Below are 6227 nucleotides of genomic sequence, written 5' to 3' on the forward strand. Positions count from 1 at the left end.
GAACCCTACTCATTTTTTCCTCTGTATTTTAACAACCAGGACTGGCTCAAAGAGCCCGAGGCTGGTTTTACATAGGAGGGGGGACCCCACGCAAAAAAATTTTTTTACTTTTAGCTATTTAAATACCAGCCACCCTGTAAAATCGTCCTATATATGACACTCATCCCCTTATTTAAATGAGATAGTCAAAATCTCCCATAGACAAAATCTCCCATAGACAAAATCTCTTGCATAGTTAGACAAAATCTCTGGTAAAGTTAGTCAAAATCTCCTACTGCCAGTTCAAGGGAAAAGTTAGTCAAAATCTCTCATAGTCAAAATCTCTCCGTGTGTATGCACCTTTTGTCTTTTAGGAGACTGGGTAGGAGGGGGACAAGCAGGGCTTGAGATGTAGTGCCACCTCTGGTTTGGGCCCCGCACATGGGTAGAGAATTAGCTGGGGAGAAATTTATATGTGTACTGCTGGCGGGTGGTGCTACCAGGGCCGGTACCGCCCATTACGGGTAAGGCGCCACACTGTTGAAGGCGCCGGCACAACATGCGAGGAGAACGCAGCGCGCACCTCTCCTGCCTGCCGCCCTGCACCCTCGGTCTGGTCTCCGGCAGTGACGACGGAGTGTATAGCTCAAATCAGGTGCCGGTTCATTAGCCAATCAGAGCTCGCGGACCGGCGCCTGATTTGAGATATACACGCTGCCGTCACCGCCGGAGACCAGACTGAGGGGCAGCGCGGCAGGCAGGAGAAGCGCGCGCTGCGCTCTCCACACATCCATAAAACGGTGAGCAGCACTATGGGGGCATATGTGGCACTGTGGGGGCATATCTGGCATTGTGGGCATATGTGGCACTGTGGGGGCATAGCTAGCACTGTGGGCACATGGCACTGTGGGGGCATATCTGGCACTGTGGGGTCATATGGGGCACTGTGGGGGCATAGCTAGCACTGTTGGCATATGTGGCACTGTGGGGGCATATCTAACACTGTGGGGGCATATCTGGCACTGTGGGGTCATATGTGGCACTGTGGGGGCATATCTGGCATTGTGGGCACATGGCACTGTGGGGGCATATGTAGCACTGTGGGGTCATATTTGGCACTGTGGGGTCATATGTGGCACTGTGGGGGCATATGCGGCACAGTGGGGGTATATCTGGCACATGGCACTGTGGTGGCATATCTGTATCTGGCACTGTGGGGGCATATCTGGCACTGTGGGCACATGGCACTGTGTGGGAATATCTGTATCTGGCACTGTGGGGTCATATGTGGCACTGTGGGGGCATATCTAGCACTGTGGGCACATGGCACCCACTATCTCCCTGTGACCCCAGCCTCCTCAGTCACCCACTATCTCCATCACCTCTGCCACCCAGTCACGCACTTTCTCCCTGTCACTGACAATCTCCCTGGACCCCTGGGGGTACTATTGTGTGGCCACGCCCCTTCCTTGTGAGACCACACCTCTTTTAAAATTTGATCCCATCAAGGGGCGCTAAATTCTAAATTCGCTTACCAAAAAAATTAAGCTCAGGCCGGCCCTGGGTGCTACCTTGTGGCTCAGGTAAGGGACCAAGTAACTGGATCCCCAGTGATAACATATTGTTTATTTGGGACCCTAAAACACATACAGATATGTCTTCATACAGCTTTGCTGCAGTCACGCCAACTGCCTCTCTTGGCACGCCAGGTCGGGTGAGAATCGTCTAGCGCCGGGTGTCTTTATTGCTTTTTTTGCAGAAAATACATCTTAGTCAAAACGCAATATGACTAGGACGCACGAGGAGACTCTGCGGACTAATTTGGTATATGACACTTGTATATCTGTTGTCAAAGTCGAAAAATATTGTAATGCATACATCATGTACTAACCACACACACATGCCCGCTGCGCGTGCACTTGTTCCGCCATGCGTGCACATATCCGCAATTTGCGTATGATCGCTCCCGCGATCCTGCGCATGGTATGGGTATTTACGGCGGAGTTTGTGAGCGCATAGAGGGTTATCAGAACATTACATATTTAACCCAAATAGTGCACATTTTACACATAGCCACCGCGCACCACATCAGCAAGTATCAACAGTTTAAATAATTTCAGGACTATGGGATTCGCCTTTGCATGATAGGAAGGGACAGACTAAGGTTATAAGGTGATGTCTAGTATCCAGCTGTAGGGTATTTTAAGGGTAACATTCCGGTGTTGGTTAGAGAAAGATCGCATGTTCCTGCGTATAGTTATGTGCAGAAGTAGAATATAGATATAAACTGTATTTACTGTATATTATGTATGCAGCGGGAATCCAGAGGAGACCACCCACAAGAGCAGTTGGGAAAGACATCGCCCACCTTTTCAAATCAACCTATGACCTCTCCTGTAATGTAAAGATGCATCTCTGTGTCCAATGAACAAAGGGATTACAGTAACCATTGTATTGTTTATGGAAGTTGTGTATAAAAAAGCCTGTTGTTGCCTGGCCGGTCAGAAGACTCTGAACGCTATCTACCTGATGAGCGGAGGACTGGTCCAGGTTGCACAAGCGAATATTCTCACGTATGTACATTGACTGTAGCCATTATTCTGTTGTAGATTTATCTTGTTAGCCATGTAGTGTATAATTTGTATTGTTATCCCCTTTCAAATAATCCACTGTGACGTTATTTAACTGTATAAGGTTTAAGAGTGTATTGATAAGGTGTGTACACGCTGCGGGTACTTTATACCTTCAGCGCTGCGTAAGGTTTAAGGTATAACATCATTGCATTGCAGTACTAATAAGGTTTAAAGTTTATCAAGAGTGTGTGCGCGCGCTGTGCCTACTTTGTACCCCCAGCGCGGCGTGTGTACGCTAAGTCCGTACAACGTACGGGACTCTGCACGCAAATAGCGTACAAAGTGCGTAGCGTGTATATTAAGTATAGCGGCCGCAGCGGCTCCATGGTAAAAGTGTGTTTAAAGGTATAGCTTTATGGTTTAAGATAAGAGAGACTTTATCACTGTGTGCAGCTGAGTCTCTGAATCTGTTTGCGCAGTGCTACAATGTAGCAGCAGCAGCTTTTTTCCAATACAAGTTCTGTCCTGCTTCGTGTACAGACTCAGTGACACACAGTATACAAGTGTCATTAATCATATTAAACACCCCTCCCCCCAAACCAGTCAGCCCAGGGCTGGAATTCCTCAGACAGTGGGGACCCCGAAAATAAAAATGGGGTCCTCTCCTCCTGAGCAACAACCAGCAGCCCAGTGCTATGCCCCGCACCCCTGGTGGTGGTGGGTGCAGGGTTCATGATGGGACAGTATTGTTTTTTACAGACAGCCTACAGGTCCCCGCAAGCCTGCCCCAGCATGCCGGCACTTGGAGAACCACAATTGCCAGCATGCCCGGACACTAAGGGCCCACTGGCACCCGTAGTCCGCCTGTTAAAAAAATATTAAAATAAATACAAAACACATTTTATAAAAAAGTTTTATTATACAGGGTTTTCATCTAGGGGAGCGGCGGCCTTTAAGCTCTTTTTCATGGCCGCCGCCTCCCCAGTGCTTCTGACGTCTTCCTCCGGCATTTTCACCTGGGGGCAGCGGCCTTTAAGCTCATTTTCATGGCCACTGCCTCCCCAGGGCTTCCGGCGTCTTCACCTGGGAGGCGGCGACCTTTAAGCTCTTTTTCATGGCCACCGCCCATCCAGGACTTCAATTGGATCTTCTAACTTCAGGAGCTCTTCATTGCTCCTCCTCCGCCGCCAGACTGACAACCGCTCCCTCGCACTGAGTTATATAAGTCATCCAGAGGGCACGGGGCGATGATGCGGCGTGCCGTGATTGGCTCGCGGCGGACATCTTGAATTTCAAAAATGATGCTGAGGCGCCATTTTTGAAACTGGTACCGCTTTCAAACTCTGCAGAATGGCAGGCAGGGATCACGGATCTCTGCCTGCCGCTAATGCCAGCACCACCACCACCGCATCACACCGCCGTTGACGCCCGCACCTCCGCCGCTGACGCCCGCTGCTCACCCAGTGATGACAGAGGATCCAGTGACGGATCCGCTGGTCAATCACATCTGGCCTCACTGACAGCGGCGTGCTTTCATGGGTTGAAAGCACCTCCCTGTGTCAGCAAGGCACTTCTAGCAGTGGCGCTTTACATTGGATTTTTAATGGGCTTTTACAGCCCGCGGCATGGCCACGTCCCCCGCTTCGGCCCCTTTCCGTTTGACAATGGGAGGAACCACTATCTGTGCCTCCCAAACCCAAATTAATTGCAAAAATTAAAATAATATAAAATAATAAAAAGGAGATAACAGTATGACACAGATTATGTGTCATAAGTATCTTCTTTGTATTATTTTAATCATTAATGACAGGGGAGGCACTGTCTCCCCTGACTGCACGTCCCTGGTATATTGGTCCCCAGATTATGATTTCCAGTCTCCACATTTGCAGAGAGCTGCACGCTGGATGCATTGATGGCAGAAAGTGTGTGGTTTTGCCTACACAACTACAGTATGTGATTAATGGTGAAGGTTTGAGGGCACGGAATAAGGCCGGAGGAAGTTCCAGCAGATGATGGACCTTAAACAAAGAAAATACATTGGGCTGTATCCACTAAGCCCCAGTACAGCATTGGGTGTGAAAATTGTCAGTTTTTTGCACTTTTTCCTGATGTTTCACCAATATATTTTTTTTACAGGCTATCCAATTAGTACGTCCGTAAAAAAAAATGTTCGCTCGCCACACTAATTTATTCCCTCTCGGGGGGTGGCGTGGACCACAGGAAGAGGCCGTTGGTAGGTGATAACTGACTGTTATCTGGGAAAACGCAGGCGTTCCCAACCGTTTTCAGGGAGGATGTGTGACATCAGCTCCGGACCCGATCAGCCTGTTGTCTTCTATTTGCAGCTGGCCGCTGACTGAGGGATTTTTTGCAGCTCGGCGTACACATGCGATCGCACACTTGCATGGCGAATATACACTCCCCATGGATAGCGACTATATGAACGCAGCACAACAAATTTAGCAGCCCAGCGATCAGGTCTGAATCACCCTCACAGACAACTGAACCAGAAACACTCACCAATCACTTATTTCCCAAACTATCTCCTCGACTACTTAAGTGTTACCGTCTTCCACCGAAAGCGCACGTGTTCAGATGGTTTGGGGCCTTTGTATAAGGGAGTTGTGATGTCACAGTTGCATGTGATGTTGTCTACCAACAGGAAAATTATAGAAAATGAATTCTGAGTTTGGTAAAATTTCATTGGTTTTAATTGCTTTTCATCACTTTCGAGCGCATCTATTGGTTTGCATAGTTGATCATAAATGGAACAATATGGGCGGTATTCAATTGTTTGAAAAGTCAGTTGGGTGTCTGTGTTTTCCTATCTAATAGACGGGAAAAAACAGACACCCAACCGCCTTTTCAAACAATTGAATATCCCCCTATGAGTGAAATTGACTGAAATCGTACAACGCAAATCGATGAGTATCACCATTGGCTCAACATAGTCAAGAACGCCCTTTAGTAAATTTGTGATTTTGAGTCTAAAACGTTACAACGATGTCCAGCTCCAAGCGAACACTCTGCACAGCCACTCTGAGTATACCCAGGATGCATGCGCTCAGGGGCGGAAGCGGCACAGGGTGTACTGCCAGAGCCATAACTAGACATTTTGGTGCCCTGGGCCAGAAACAGCATTGTTGCCCCTCCCCCAATATATATTTTTCATATGGGGACATAAGGCGAACCCTGGCTCACAGTGGAAGCACTTGCTATAATGCCCCTTCCCATATGATATACAGATAGATGTAGCCTTACTTATGGCGGCTACATCTAGGTGCGAATGCGCCTCACGCACACCTGACATGCACGTGTGACTTAGTTGTCCCCATGCCCATTAAGAATGTATTGAGAGGCTATTTCCACAGCTTGGCACAGCCAGCACTAGCTGTGCCGGGCGTGCACGTATTGCTGCAGTGAAGCCACGATGAGAGTACATTCATAGAACACCTATACTTAGAGAACACTCCCAAGAAACTGGATTTGGACACCAATCCTCTTATACCATCATTTATAAACTTCATTTTAAAGTTCTTTGTCATTTAGTTACATTATGCTTTATTTATAGCACACATTTCAAAATACTGTCATACTGTAACCAAGATTTGAACCCATGGCCTTCCATACTGCAGTTAGACACCTTACTCATGAAGCTATTCTCCTGTATGTGAA

Source organism: Pseudophryne corroboree, chromosome 4 (assembly GCF_028390025.1).
Source record: "Pseudophryne corroboree isolate aPseCor3 chromosome 4, aPseCor3.hap2, whole genome shotgun sequence".
NCBI classification, from domain to species: Eukaryota; Metazoa; Chordata; class Amphibia; order Anura; family Myobatrachidae; genus Pseudophryne; species Pseudophryne corroboree.